The sequence below is a fragment of the Lampetra planeri genome, chromosome 74 (assembly GCF_965212315.1).
Source record: "Lampetra planeri chromosome 74, kcLamPlan1.2.h2, whole genome shotgun sequence".
Lineage (NCBI taxonomy): Eukaryota > Metazoa > Chordata > Hyperoartia > Petromyzontiformes > Petromyzontidae > Lampetra > Lampetra planeri.
This window is the reverse complement of record NC_136179.1, coordinates 850705-867166: the sequence shown is the minus strand read 5'-3', so window position 1 is coordinate 867166 and position 16462 is coordinate 850705. Positions and strand designations below refer to the sequence as shown.

Here is a 16462-nt window from a genome sequence, read left to right as displayed (position 1 = left end):
GAGTGACAGATGACGGGGCGGCGCGGCGTGGGTGGTGAGGCACGATGAGATGTGGGAAAAGAGGATCGTAGCCAGCGCCCGGCGATTGGTCGAATAAGTGGGTGCTCGCAGCGACGTCCGCAGGTGGGGTATAAAGGGGGACGCGCGAGAGCACTCGGGGAGAGTTACCCAGTTGAAGACCCGAAGACGGAGCTGAAGACCTAGTGCCCGAGACCCCTAGTCCCGCCGTCCTTGTGGGGACCGGGGCCCTGTGTGGCTCGGAGGCGAGGCTGTGGGACCCGGGGTCCGACGCCCCCGTGGGTCGGGCTGGGGACCCACAGTCGAGACGGATACCCCGGGCAGGGAGTGTCCCGAGTAGCTCAGTGGCGTTAGTCGCCGAGTAGCTAAGTGGATGTTGGTCATCCGAGTAGCTCAGTGGCGTTAGTCGCCGAGTAGCTAAGTGGATGTTGGTCATCCGAGTAGCTCAGTGGCGTTAGTCGCCGAGTAGCTAAGTGGGTGTTTGTCACCCGAGATACTAAGTGGATGTTGGTCATCCGAGTAGCTCAGTGGGCGTTAGTCGCCAAGTAGCTAAGTGGGTGGTTGTCACCCGAGATACTAAGTGGGTGTTTGTCACCCGAGATACGAAGTAGGTGTTAGTCACCTGTGAACGAGTTTGATAAAATAAAGAGTGTGTTACCCGTGAAGTCGTCTCCCGCCGAGTTACTACACTACATGAACAAGAGCGACTACACAGCAGCTCGGCGGGGCCGTACAAGTGGTACAATAAACAAAATAGTTTGATAATAATAATAATAGGGTTGTTCCCCTTTTTTCCTGACAACAAAACTGAAAACTTTTTTTACGAGGAATCATGTCTGCATTAACCAAAAAACACACTCTGATAATATGATGCATTGTCCTTGAACTGATTGGTCCACACCAGAGACGGCTTTCTTTTATTCCTTGTAAAAAGGTTTCAGTTTTGTTGCCAGAAAAAAAGGGGAAAAACCTATAATTATATTTTGGTCCTGGCAAAGGAGGCCTCGTGATGTAGATGCTTACCCTGAGCGATCATTACTCTGATAGTGCGTTGTCTTTTAACTGTACGCCTTTTGGCGATTTTTAAACCGTCATCATCTATATCCATTGCTTTAGAACTGCTGCTGCTTGTTGGTGTTGTTATAGTTTGTTTTCCTTCCCCGCACCTCCAATCAGCGTGGTTGGCTACATTCGGTGTCAAAGTTTAAAATACACACAACATACACACTACTATACACTACATTCTATGTATAACACATACGTACAACATGATTACACTTTACACACACGATACATACACCACACACACGATACATACACCATACATATACTCGTGCTCTCGTATCAATAGCAGGGTAACGGAGATCACCGAAGCCTTCCTTGTTACCCCGGCAGCCTGTGAATGAGAATGATTTGAAAGAGTTTTTGTTGATGTCATTCTATTTGTTTTTTATTTTGCCAGGTGGCAGGCCACCGAGCTGTCTTTCCGCGTTCACCTCTGTGGGTCTCTACAGTTCTCTGTGGGTCTGTGGATCTCTATAGGTCTTTGTGTTTCTGTGCGTATATGGTTTTCTGCGTTTCTGTGTGTCTCTGTGGGTCTCTACGGGCCTTAATGGGTCTCTATGCGTCTCTATGCATCTCTATTGGTCTCTGTGTTTCTGTGGGTCTCTATGGGTTTCTGTGTCTCTGTGGGTCTCTATGGATCTTTATGGGTCTCTGTGTATCTCTATGTATCTTTATGTAGCTATATAGGTCGCTATGCATCTGTATGTCTCTGTGTATCTCTATATGTCTCGGTGTATTTCTATAGATCTCTACATATCTCTTACTCTCTGTGTGTCTATATGCATCTCTATGAGTCTCTATGTATCTCCACGCATGACAGAATTTGGCTGCTGCTAAGCCATCATATGTGATCTCGTCTCGTGTAGATTCACAAAGCAGCACCGGCACTTTATCACAATTATACATCATCATAAACTTGTACTTTGGATGGTATTGGTTAAAATGTAGTGGTAGTGACTGGGGCTGGGGTAGTGACAGGGGCTGGGGTGGTGACAGGGGCTGGAGTAGGGATAATGACATTGACACACAACAAGAAGAACAACCGCCATTCGTCATTAAGTAGCGGTGACGTCACCACGGTGCTTGTGCCAGGCTATGTGCACGTTAAGGCCATGTGAAGTGTCGAATACCTGCTGACAGGAGGTCACGGGACAGACCCAGATGCCATGAGTTGCTTTACTGAGATGACTGGCCGATGCACCACCTGTGCTCCCGACTGTGCATACTTGCTGTGTTTTAGCCACCCGGCGCACTGTTCGTTGTTGTGAGCATCGCTCCCCGGCCCTCCATTGTTGTTGGAGAGCAACTGCCTCCAACTGCCCAGTAGCGTCCTTCACGAGCCTCCTCCACAGAGGCCGATCATGACACGGCTGGTACCAGTCATCGGCAAGTCCACTCAACTCCACATCCTCTTGTGCCACATCAAACCCATTTCTTCTCTAGCCCGTGCCACGCCCATTTAGCCCCCTCTATCCGGCTGAACAAAATATATTTAGGCATACGTGCAACATGACCCAGCCAACACAGCCTTGCCTGCCGGAGCTCACCGATCTTTAAAGGATTTGTGAGCTCCTCACACAATCCAGCTTGGTTCAACCCAGGATGGATCGTAGTTCGGCTAGCCTAAATGTTTCTAACCAGCAAAGATGTTTCAATAGGGGGGGTCCACGTTTCGCAAGCGTAGAAAAGGGAGGGCAAGAGAAGACCCGAAGCTTCGTTCCAGAGCGACAGACCAGGTAGCTTCCACACAGTGGTATGCAGTCAATGAAAAGATAATGCCGCTCGACTGATTTGAGGTGAGACCTCTGCTTTCAAACCGAAGCTGGTCATGAGCACACTTCCCAGGTATGGAAAACTCTCCAATCTCTCCATAATTTCCCCATCACCAATGAGGAACTGAGGGTGTGGAGTGTTTGATGGCACAACATACCCAGGCAGGTGTTTAGTTTTAGTGGGGCTGATGGTAAGGCCCCACCTTTTCATGGCACACTCAAGGTTCATCAGCAGCACCTCCAACTGCTCCTCTGAGTGAGCAGCAATCGTCAAATCATCAGCATACATAATGTTGATGATCCTCCCATTGTATCTATACAGTATGGAAATTCCTCCTGTACAGCCATCGAAAGCTTCACGAATTATGTGGTCAAAACATATGTTACATAATGTGGGAGCCAGAGGACATCCCTGTCGCACCCCAATGTGAACAGGCAATGGCTCCGACTCCCAGCCACGTCGTTTTACCCGGGCCTGCCCACCATCATGAATGTCCTTAATGATTGTGAGCACAGTCATGGCCCCGGAAGCACGAAGAACAACCCAGAGCCCAGGCCTACTGATGGTTTCATAGGCCTTGACCAGGTCAATAAAGCAGAGATGTAGGTCCTGTTGGAATTTCCTACACCTCTGCTGTAGTAGACGGACAGAAAATTTGGCATCTGTGCAAGGCCACCCTTTCCTGAAACTACCTTGGGGTTTAGCAAGCCTCTCCACCCCCATTTTGCCTCGCGATGTTATCCAGGCTGAGGGATTTCCCCGCCCCCAAGACCTCAGAAATGCTCAGAAAATCTGCACACATTTCTTTCCCCTAATGATGGTGATAGGTGTGGTACTGAAAGTTACTTTTTTAATGGAGTTAAACAGTGATTTGTGATCGCGGACTGCTGAGACAGACTCCATCTCCTCAGCAACCCGCGACCGCCCATCCTTGCAGCGTCTCATGGCTCTCCAAACCTACGAACGAATGCTGCAGAAAACCTCTTTCTCTGACACGGGATGCTGTAGACAGTGTTAGTTAGGCCTGTCGCTTTGCTCAGCCAGCCGGAACACCACCTCCATCAGCCAAAATGGCTGGAAGGCTTAGACCGTGTACCCAAAGCAGCCATTGCAGCTTTATGAGTCACAGTCCTAAACTTTACCCATTTCCCCTCGGCATCAGGAGGAGGGGACGATGCCAACCCCAACTGCAAGAGATGATGAAATTCTTGTTTGCAAATTTCATCAGCTAGCTGAGACCAGGCCACTGTGGGTTTGAATGGGGTCCTAGATGTACACCTACCACCAAAGTGGAAGAATGGCAAGCGCATCTTACAGATGACAAGCCGATGGTCAGTGGGCAGATCAGCTCCACGGTAGGCGCTGGTGTTAAGGACATTCGCCCGCATCCGCTGTTTTGTCACTATATAGTCTAGCAGATGTTCTTGCTTAGACCCAGAATGCATCCATGATGTTGTATGGATGCACTGATGCTGGAACAGCGTGTTGGTAATTACATCCCCAATGGACTGCACAAAAGTCTAGCAGCCTTCTACTGTTGTTGTTCAAATCACTCTAGCCCAGATGCCAGCATCATGACCAACTCAGGCATTAAAGTCAACCAACAGGATGACTCTATCCCGAAGGGCCACTTTAGCTAGCACCTGTGACAGGAGGTCATAGAAGGCATTGGCCTTGCCTGCATACCTCTACTGATGTTCGTCTTCGGTGGGGGCAAAAGTACCCACCACAACCATTCCTCACCTCTGGCTGATGGAAAGATGAGCCCACAGTAGCCTGGGGCTTACAGCTTCCCACATCTCACAGGCCATGCTCCTACGCCCCCATCATTATTTTGTTCAGAAGAAGAGCCACTTCCTGTTGTTTAGCAGTCTCCTTCCCGGAGTAGAGGATTGTCCACCCCTCATGGTTGCAGGAGCCAGGGCCAGTACACCGGACCTCCAGAATACCACAGATATCCAGGCAGCACTGGTCCAATTCCCGACAGAGGAGTGGCAGCCTCTCCCTCAACAGTGAACATTCGAACATTCCACGTGGGCAGCCGCAGCGTCTTTTTGCGTTTCTGGAGGAATCCCAAGGGTAATGATTCAGTCTCCTGGCTTTTGTCAAATGCTGTTTGGCCAGGAGACGTCATAGACGTCTGTCTCCCCGGGGCCTCCGGCACAAGCTTAGCTAGATATTAATCGCGTGGTTTTGTGGTAATTAATTGAAGGTGGAGGGGTTATAAGCCCCTCACACTCATCTGGAGCCCCCATTTGGCCGCTGTGGTGGCTACAAGCGCCATGAGGGGAATAGCCGATTTTGGAATTGGCCTCCCCTGCATGGTGTTGCTCACATTCACCACAGCATTACCATCCTGCGCACACACAGGACACACACATGGACACATAAAGAGACACATAGAGACACACAGGGGGTCCTTACTTGTATCTAGCCGTAGGCTGTTCCTCTAGCCAATGGAATCGGCAGCAATAGCAACAGCAGCAGACAGTTGACGTCATGTGACCCTGAAAGACAAAGATCCCCCATGTAGCCTTTAACAGACTGTAGAGGCAAGGGCTGTTATTGCGCAGCACCTATGAAGGTAGTGATGATGGTGGTGGCGGTGATTTATTCAAATTATTTTTTTTTAACTCGCCACCGCTAAACCAGGTACTCATTTGAGGCTGAGTCGACCTAGGAGGCCCAGAAATGGTTCAGATAATCGTCACTGGTGTTGGTCATGAGCAGAAAACAAACTCGGGTCAATGAGTTCGTAGTCCAGCGTGCTAACCACTACACTACCGCCACTATAACCACCACTACCTCCACCACCACAATCACCATGATCGCCACTACCACCACCACCATCACCATCCCAGTCAGGGGTGCCACGGTGGCTAGATGTTAACTCTCTCGCCTGGAATACAAGAGGTCGTGGGTTCGATCCTGACCCTGACGCCTGCTGTATATTTGGAGTTTGCATGCCTCTCTCCCCGTTGGCATGTGGATTTTTCTATGGTTCCTCCGGGTGTTCCCCTCCACGTTTAGAATCAACGTCACACGTTTAGTCATTTGGCTGCTATACATTTCCACATATTTCTAAACGTGGACGGATAAAACCGGAAGACCAGGAGACAAACCACACCGACTAGCATGGTTGGCTGTGTACGGCGCGTACAATATTACACGACACGCCACTTCGTTGAGCTAATCATTTGCGATGGCCAGGGTGGCGGCTTCTGAATAAAAGTTATTCGCAGCTCAGTGGGGCCTTACGCTTTGGTAAAAAAACTAAATGTGTCATCTACAAATGTTACAGGAAATGAGCACAGGAAGTGGCAGCAGGTGCCTCTGTGCGATAACAACGCTCGAATCCATGATAAGTCAAACCGCCGAACCCACCACCAGTGACTTTTGAAATACCCCCAAAACCCACTGAGGGGTTTTTCCCCCAAAATGAATTCCGGGCAAGCAAACTTGATGCTTGATGATAAATCTAACGGTTGCTCAACTAAAAACTCCGCCATTGCGAAATTGGGTTTTAAAGGATGCTTCTTCGTCCTCCTGGCCCTGATTCCAGTCGGTATTTGTGTTTCCTAAATGAAAACTTATTACAACTCGACATTGTTTTTTTGTCACCGTGTGTAAGGCCAACTGGCTTTCACAAATGATAGCTAAACGTAGTGGCTAAATTATCATTGTCATTGCATAGAAATGTATAGCAGTAGCCAACTACTTTAAACTCGTGGTGATGTTGATTCTAAATTATTAGGGGACAAACCGGAGGACCCGGACAAAAATTCATGTGACCATGGGGAGAGAGAGACGCGAACTCCAAATATACTGTAAGCGTCAGGGTCGGGATCGAACTACCGACGACCTCTTGTATTCTAGGCAAGGTAGTTAACATCTCACCACCGTGGCTAAACGCATAGATACCCATAGAATAGATAGAAACCTATTATTTTTGTCTTTCGGTGACTTCACCGGAAGTGGTGCTGTCCACCCACACCCTCGTTTTCCACAGTGTCGGCCTTCATAGGCGCTGCTGCTGCTGCTGCTACTCGCTACTACTAACAACACTTGCCCCAACAGCCTTTTAAGGCTACACAGGGGATCTTTGTCTCTGTATGCAGAAGTAGCGCGGCAGTGAAATGAGCTTTCACTCACCACTTCCTTTGTTGCCAGAATCTCTCTCTGTAAACACAGACAGACACACATCATGCACACAGAGACACATCACGCGGACGATGAATCACATGATGTAGCCATCGCGAAGTCTCATTCAGATGATGCTGCATGCAATTACCAGTAAAATGTCACTGTACTCAAATTGTAACTGTTGTGGATTTATTCTCCAACACACCAGTGGGTTGAAGTAGTAACTAATTGACGCGTTGTTCACGTGACAAACCCAAAAACCTTTATTGTGAATAATATTGGTTGTGAAAGCCTCGGTGCTAAACTATCTGTGTGCGAGTCACAAACACACTGTGAACTTCCCTGCTTAAGCCCTGTTTGCGTGACAAATGGACACATCTGGAGGCCATTACAGAGAACAGTGGCGCAGTCATCTGAGGCCAAATCTGGTCTCTGCCTAAAACCAAAAAGTGCAAACTGGTTTTATTTCACCAGGTGTAAGGCCCCACTGAGCAAATGTGTAGCTCGTTTTCAGAAGCGACCCTGGACCATCGCAAATGATGTCAGAGTCAGAATGTTTATTTAGACTGCAGGAGGAGGAATCCGAGGAGCTATGAAGCTCTTTTGTCACAGATGTCTAGTAGGAGCACAGGGGCAAGAACGTTACAACAAGCACACGGTACACAATCACGATAGGAGTGCAACGTACAAGAAAGGAAGACGAATCATCCAAATACAACACTGAACCATCCCCATCGTACCAAGCAAAGCCCACTGAGTTATTAATTTATTTTTCAGAAGCGACCTGGCCATAACAATGGATAGCTCTACCAAGTGGCTCATTATCACCGCGAGGTCAAATACCCCAAACACGTGGCGACATCGATTCTAAGTAACATTAAAAAATACTTTTTTTTTAAACACGCTTTAATGAAATGTACCCTACTCGTAATGGCAGAACTCCACGATTCCAGGAAGTGGCCGCAAAGCTTGCCATAACGCAAGGGACCGTGGGGATTTACAGCCAACGTTAGTTGAGCGTGGACAATTAGACCCAAGCCGAAACATAAGATATAAAAAAAATATTGTTTAAAATGTTTAGGGATAGAATATAGTATTGTCATTAGTAAGACATAAGTATACCAAGTTCGCAGTCGATACCACATTGGGAAGTGGGTAAAAATAGAGTTACAAGATTTGAGGATACGACAACAACAAATAAAAACGCATAAAAACCGGAGGGCCCAACTCAAATATACAGCAGTATCAGGGTCGGGATCGAACCCACGCCTCCTGTATACCAGGCGAGGTAGTTAGCGTCTCGCCAGCGTTAAGGCAGCCAGCCTGCTAGCTTGGTGGTTGGGTGACCCATGAGGTCTCAGGGTGTGCGGTTTGGCCTTGAAATTATCTCGAGGACACCTCCAATTATGACGGTTGGCTAGGTACGGTGCAAAATATGTTCAACACATATACATAGACTCACATCGAGACCCAGAGACACATCACACAGGGAGCCATAGACTCGCACAGAGACCCATAGACTCACACAAATAACCAGACTCACAGTGAGAGACACAGACTCACACAGAGACCCACAAACTCACACAAAGAACCATAGACTTACACAGAGAGACACAGACTCACCACCACACAGATACCCATAGACTCACACAGAGAGACACATAGACTCACAAAGTGACCCATAGACTCACACAGAGACTCATAGTTTGTTGTTCTTTACCTCGCATCTCCAACTAGCACCGTTGCCAAATAAGTTCAACACACATACATACGTACATACAAAATAAACAGTTTTGTTTATTACATGGAGACAAAGGTGGGAAGGAGAGGCTACGATGTGAGTGTATGTTTATGTTTGCATCGTGCTGTTGAAATTGGGCATCACTCACCGCTTCCTTTGTGGGAGGAATCTTTCTCTGTAAACAGAAACACATTGGAGACACATCACGTGGACGGTAAATCACGCGGCATACCCATAGGACAATTCAGTTCGGTTTCTTTGAAATTAATTTGTGCGTCCTTATGTCTTCAGCCAACACAGCCTTGCCTGTCAGAGTAGCTCACCGATGGGAATGTGTCAATATCATTCAAGGATCTGTGAGCTCCGCACACAATCCAGCCTGGTTAAACCCAGGATAGATCATAGGCAGGCCAGCCTGAATGTTTATAACTAGTGCAGATGTTCCATTAGGGAGGTATAACTAGTGCAGATGTTCCATTAGGGAGGTTCACGTTTCACAAGCATAGAGAAGGGAAGGCATGACCGTGGCCGAGAAGACCCGAAGCTTCGTGCGGAGTGACAGACCAGGTAGCTTCCACACAGCGTTACGCAGCCAATCAAAAGATAATGCCACTCGACTTATTCGGAGTGAGACCTCTACTGTCAAACTGGAGCTGGCCATAAGCACACTGCCCAGGTATGGAAAACTCTCCACTCATCACCAATGGGGAGTTGAGGGGGTGGAGAATTTGATGACACAAAATACCCAGGCAGGTGCTTAGTTTTGGTGGGGCTGACGGTAAGGCCCCACCTCTTAGTGGCACGCTCCAGGTTCAGCAGCAGTGCCTCCAACTCCTCCTCAGGTGGGCAAAGACAAAGACCCCCTATTTGATCCCCTGCTGATTTTGTACGTTTTCCCACTGACAAAGAAATGATCAGTCTATAATATTAATGGTAGGTTTATTTGAACAGTGAGAGACAGAATAACAACAACAAAATCCAGAAAAACGCATGTCAAAAATGTTATAAATTTATTTGCATTTTAATGAGGGAAATAAGTATTTGACCCCTCTGCAAAACATGACTTAGTACTTGGTGGCAAAACCCTTGTTGGCAATCACCGAGGTCAGACGTTTCTTGTAGTTGGCCACCAGGTTTGCACACATCTCAGGAGGGATTTTGTCCCACTCCTCTTTGCAGATCTTCTCCAAGTCATTAAGGTTTCGAGGCTGACGTTTGGCAACTCGAACCTTCAGCTCCCTCCACAGATTTTCTATGGGATTAAGGTCTGGAGACTGGCTAGGCCAATCCAGGACCTTAATGTGCTTCTTCTTGAGCCACTCCTTTGTTGCCTTGGCCGTGTGTTTTGGGTCATTGTCATGCTGGAATACCCATCCACGACCCATTTTCAATGCCCTGGCTGAGGGAAGGAGGTTCTCACCCAATATTTGACGGTACATGGCCCCGTCCATCGTCCCTTTGATGCGGTGAAGTTGTCCTGTCCCCTTAGCAGAAAAACACCCCCAAAGCATAATATTTCCACCTCCATTGTTTGACGGTGGGGATGGTGTTCTTGGGGTCATAGGCAGCATTCCTCCTCCTCCAAACACGGCGAGTTGAGTTGATGCCAAAGAGCTCCATTTTGGTCTCATTTGACCACAACACTTTCACTCAGTTGTCCTCTGAATCATTCAGATGTTCATTGGCAAACTTCAGACGGGCATGTATATGTGCTTTCTTGAGCAGGGGGACCTTGTGGGCGCTGCAGGATTTCAGTCCTTCACGGCGTAGTGTGTTACCAACTGTTTTCTTGGTGACTATGGTCCCAGCTGCCTTGAAATCATTGACAAGATCCTCCGGTGTAGTTCTGGGCTGATTCCTCACCGTTCTCATTATCATTGCAACTCCACGAGGTGAGATCTTGCATGGAGCCCCAGGCTGAGGGAGATTGACAGTTCTTTTGTATTTCTTCTATTTGCGAATAATCACACCAAGTGTTGTCACCTTCTCACCAAGCTGCTTGGCGATGGTCTTGTAGCCCATTCCAGCCTTGTGTAGGTCTACAATCTTGTCCCTGACATCCTTGGAGAGCTCTTTGGTCTTGGCCATGGTGAAGAGTTTGGAATCTGATTGATTGATTTCTTCTGTGAACAGGTGTCTTTTATACAGGCAACAAGCTGAGATTCGGAGCACTCCCTTTAAGAGTGTGCTCCTAATATCAGCTCGTTACCTGTATAAAAGACACCTGGGAGCCATAAATCTTTCTGATTGAGAGGGGGTCAAATACTTATTTCCCTCATTAAAATGCAAATCAATTTATAACATTTTTGACATGCGTTTTTATGGATTTTTTTGTTGTTATTCTGTCTCTCACTGTTCAAATAAACCTACCATTAAAATTATAGACTGATCATTTCTTTGTCAGTGGGTAAACGTACAAAATCAGCAGGGGATCAAATACTTTTTTCCTTCACTGTATACTTAACAGACTGTTGGGGCAAGTGCTGTTAGTGAGCACCTAGGAAGTGGGCACACACACCCAAACACTCACCCATACAGTCACCCATTCACTCACCCACACACTCTATGAGTCTCTGGGTATTTGTGAGTCTCTATGGATCTCTGAGTACGGGTCTTTATGAGTTTGTATCGGTCTCCGAGTATGGGTCTCTGTGGCACTCTGTGGGTCTCTATGGGTCTCTATAGATCTCTGTGAGTCTATATCGGTATCTATGAGTATGGGTCTCTGTGGGTCTCTATGAATCACTGGGTATCTGTGAATCTGTATGGGTATCTATGAGGCTCTGGGGTCTCAGCGAGTCTGTATTGGTCTCTATATGTATGCGTCTCTGTGGGTCTCTATGAATCACTCGGTATTTGCGAGTCTGTATGGGTCTCTATGAGTCTCTGGGTCTCTATGAGTCTCTGGGTCTCTATGAGTCTGTAGAAACACGCGTTCAGAGTGTTTGCCGCGTTCAGAGTGTTTGTCTGACAAAGAGCTACGCAGCTCGGCGAGGCGTCTGTTGATCCCTTGCAGATGGAGACAGTGGACAGACGCTGTTTGTGCCCAGAAGCGTCCTCGAGGCTCACTGTATGCGAGGCGTGCTGCAGCTCGTTGGCGTGGGATGTACCCGTCTGTGTCTCTCTTTGTGTGTCTGTCTGTGTGTTCCTGTGTATGTGTCTATGTATGTGCCTGTTTCAGTGTGTGTGTGTCTGTGTCATTGTCTATGTGTGTGTGTGTCTGTGTGTGTATGTGTGTGTCTGTGTCAGTGTGTGTGTCTGTGTGTGTCTATGTCAGGGGAGCTGTAGTGTAGCGGTTAGCGCGCTGCACTACGGACCTGGCGACCCGGGTTCGATTCCCGCTCACGGCAAACACCAGTGACGATTATCTGAACCGGTCCTGGACCTCCCCTAGGTCGACTCAGCCTCAAATGAGTACCTGGTGCGGTGTGTAAACATCGCCACTAGGAAGACAAAGGCGGTCGGGCGTGGTGCTGGCCACCCACCCCCTCGTGTACCGTTCCGGCCTTCATAGGTGCTCGCTAACAGCACTTGCCCCTACAGTCTGTTATACGGGGGATCTGTGTCTATGTCAGTATGTGTCTGAAATGTAGTAACTCGGCGGGAGACGACTTCACGGGTAACACACTCTTTATTTTACCAAACTCGTTCACAGGTGACTAACACCTACTTTGTATCTCGGGTGACAGACACCCACTTAGTATCGCGGGTGACAAACACCCACTTAGTATCTCGGGTGACAAACACCCACTTAGTATCTCGGGTGACAAACACCCACTTAGCTACCCTGGCGACTAACGCCCACTGAGCTACTCGGGTGACCAACACCCACCCAGCTACTCGGCGACTAACGCCCACTGAGCTACTCGGGTGACCAACACCCACTTAGCTACTCGGCGACTAACGCCCCTGAGCTACTCGGGTGACCAACACCCACTTAGCTACCCTGGCGACTAACGCCCACTGAGCTACTCGGGACACTCCCTGCCCGGGGTATCCGTCTTGACTGTGGGTCCCCAGCCCGACCCACGTGGGCGTCGGACCCCGGGTCCCACAGTCTCGCCTCCGAGCCACACAGGGCCCCGGTCCCTACAAGGACGGCGGGACTAGGGGTCTCGGGGCACTAGGTCTTCAGCTCCGTCTTCTGGTCTTCAACTGGGTAACTCTCCCCGAGTGCTCTCGCGCGTCCCCCTTTATACCCCACCTGCGGACGTCGCTGCGAGCACCCATCCTATTCGACCAATCACTGGGCGCTGGCTACGATCCTGTTTTCCCACATCTCAGCGTGCCTCAGCACCCACGCCGCGCCGCCCCGTCATCTGTCACTCCCGGCGCGCGCGTCCACACCACGCCCACAACGCGTGCCCAATCCCGCACCTCGCGCCGCCCCGTGATCCATCACTGTCACAGTCGGCGCACGTCAACACCACCACTACATCACCCCCTACCACATAGCTCGCAGCCGACCCGGCTGCTATAAAAATATACAAACCCCCCTGTGTGCCCCGTAACACAACACAACAACAAGAACAACAACTAACGTAACAACCCAACACAACGCGAACACTACCATCCGCAACCATCAACCAATGCCACCGCGACAACAGAACAATATATACAATCCGGCGAGTGACAATAGCAATGTGTATGCGGCAAGAAAAATAAATGGAACATTTTTTTTTTTTTTTTCTCTCTCGACTCGTGCAGCGTCCCATTCTTTCCGAGCATCCCTACAACGGGACATTACCCCGGCAGAGGGGAACACCGGGCGAGCTCGGTGTCGAAAAAAACGTCTTCATGAAAATTGTTGTGCCCTAGCCCGAGTCCGCCTTGCCGGTCCGTCGTACGGCACCAGACGCGGTTGAACGTCCGGTGGTGCCGGCGGTTCAGGAAGACATCGGCCAGGCATCGAGGACCCGTGCGTGCCGCGGGGTTCAGGCTCCCGACGGTCAGCAGCCGTCAAGCCCGAGGCACCTGGGGGTGGGTCAGGTGGAGACACGTGAGGATCAGCCTGCGACACCTCCCTCCCCGAGTCGACGGTCACATCACACGCCCGGTCGTTACGGCACAGAACGGGGTCACACGGTGCCGCATAGGGCTTCAGTCGGGAGGGGTGCACGTACCAACGGCGTTTTTCCCATTTAATCTGTATACTCTGGGGTCGTGCAACCCGCACAATTTCCACCGGTCCCCTCCAAGGTCTCAACAACTTGGGGGACGTAGCCAACGGTGCATGTGGACAATGCAGCCAGGCCTTATCGCCTGGTTTCCAATCATGCGTATGCACCCTCCGCCCATGCAATCTCTCGTTCGCAATTTGCCGAGACCGCGAATTCAACCTCGCCGCCTCCCGCGCTTCAGTCAATTTGGCGATATTAAATTTGATGTGGTCTGCCAATTTTGATTTTGCACGTGGCTGGGAAATCCCCAGTTGGACGTCCATGGCCAGATCGGCCTCCCGCCCATACATAAGAAAAAATGGGGAAAACCCCGTCGCCGCATGAGGGGCCATTCGATAGGCCGCGAGTACCCCCGGCACCTGTAAGTCCCAATCAACCTGATCGTCGCAGACCTGTTGGCACAACATAGACGTAATCGTCCTGTTCAGACGCTCAACCATCCCGTCAGTCTGCGGGTGGTAGGGCGAAGTACGCACTTTCTTTGTACCCAACAGGTCGCACACCTCGCGCAACAAAACGCTCGAAAAATTATTTCCTTGATCCGTCAGCAAGCGTTCGGGGGCGCCCTTGTCCAAAACATAGCCCTGGACGAAGGCGTCCGCCACCGCTGCAGCCGACTGGTTGGCGAGTGGCCATGCCATGGGCCATCGGGTGAAGTATTCTACGCCAACCAGCAGGAACTTATTTCCCCTTGGTGTAGCAGGAAAGGGCCCCAAGATGTCCAACGCAACTAATTCGTTTATGCGCGAAACTTGAATGGATTGCAGCGGTGGATTAGCTGCCAATGGTGGCGGTTTTCTTTTGGCGCACCCTACGCATCCCTTAAGAATATTCGCCACGTCGTTACCCATCCCCGGCCAATAATAGTCTCGCTGGATTAGGGCGAGCGTTTTGTGAAAACCCAGATGCATGAGCCGTTCATGAGCTGCCAGAACGACCCTACCCCACATAGCAACAGGCACAACGAGCACGTGACGCCGGGACATGTTGTCCCACTTCATCAAAAGGCCCTGTCTGCACACCCAGGAACCGACCCGCGCATCCCCTACCTCGGGAGCGCCAACTTTTCGACGTAGCGTAAGTAGGGAACCGTCGGACATTTGGAGACGGCCCCACTCAATGAGGGGCAACGACAACAGCGAATCCCTCCCCGTGGGGGCGTCGACTCCCGGCGTGTCAGTGGCGGCGAGCGCAACTCCCGGGGTGCCGGCGACCGGGGGTTTGCACCGCGCCGATCCCAACAAACATGTGCAGTCCGTGCACGGTGGCAACCGCGACAAGGCTTCCGCATTTGAGTGTCGCAATCCCTTGCGGTAAATCGTCGTGAATTGGTAGTCCTGAAGGACCTCCAACCATCGGGACAATTGGCCCGATGGCTGTGCCACGCGCATAGCGTATTGTAGAGCCGCATGGTCCGTACGGACCGTAAAATGACGGCCGTAAAGATACGGCCTGAATTGCTGTGTAAAAAACACAATCGCTAACAATTCACGACGAGTTACGCAATAGCGTTGTTCGGCGGGGGAAAGAACTCTACTACCGTAGGCGACCACCCGTTCAACCCCCCCGACCACCTGTGAGAGCACCCCCCCGATACCCGTGTTGCTGGCATCTGTGTCAAGCAAAAACGGTTGTGTGAAATCGGGGTAACACAAGGGGGGAGCCTGCACCAAGGCGTCACGAAGGGAGCAGAACGCAGCCTCCTCTTCCGCCCCCCAGTGAAACCGCACACCCTTAGCCGTCAAAGCGTGCAGGGGCCTGGCTATGGTGGCAAACTGCTTGACAAAACGACGGTAATAGGAGGCGAAACCAATGAAACTGCGAACCTCCGTGACCGAGGTTGGCGTTGGCCATGAGCTGACGCAGTGCGTCTTAGCAGGGTCCGTCGAGATCCCTGAACGACTCACGATATGGCCCAAATACCTGACCGATTCCCGAAGCAGAAAGCATTTAGCCGGTTTAAATTTAAGCTTAGCGGAACGCATCCTGAGGAACACCGCTCTCAGTCGCTGGAGGTGCTCCTCAAAAGTTCGACTGAAGACGATGATATCGTCGAGATAAATCAAACAGGTATCCCATTGGAGGCCCGACAAAACCAATTCCATGAGTCTCTGGAACGTGGCGGGAGCGGAATGTAAGCCCATGGGCAACCGGTTGAATTCAAATAGGCCACCAGGTGTCCGGAAAGCGGTTTTAGGTTTAGACTCGTTATCGAGTGGCAATTGCCAAAATCCGGAAAGCAGATCGAGTGTGGAAAAAAACTGTGCTCCCGCCAAGGCATCCAGCGACTCATCCATCCTGGGGAGCGGATACGCATCCGCCATCGAGAATTTGTTTAAGCGGCGGAAATCGACACAAAACCGCAAGGACCCGTCCTGTTTTTTTTACTAGGACAATAGGAGCACCCCACGGACTAGAAGAGGGCGAAATGATATCGGCCGCCAACATATCATTAACCGCCGATTGCACATGCTCCTTCTCGGCTGGGCTGAGCCGGAATTGATTCTGACGAATAGGGGCCGCGTCCCCTGTAGCTATGTGG

At 50.2% G+C, this 16462-nt stretch overlaps 1 long non-coding RNA gene across 1 annotated transcript in view; it reads right to left on the bottom strand.

Annotated features, from left to right (window-relative positions):
* Positions 1-959: 959 nt before the first annotated feature.
* The window catches only part of LOC144737880 (uncharacterized), a 41650-nt gene continuing 26147 nt past the window's right edge, over positions 960-16462 (bottom strand). Inside the window, exons 4-7 of the long non-coding RNA XR_013589094.1 lie at positions 8889-8915; positions 7009-7035; positions 5281-5363; positions 960-1414 (exon numbers count right to left, since the gene is read on the bottom strand). This is a non-coding gene — a long non-coding RNA (uncharacterized LOC144737880). The remainder of the gene's footprint in view (positions 1415-5280; positions 5364-7008; positions 7036-8888; positions 8916-16462) is intronic.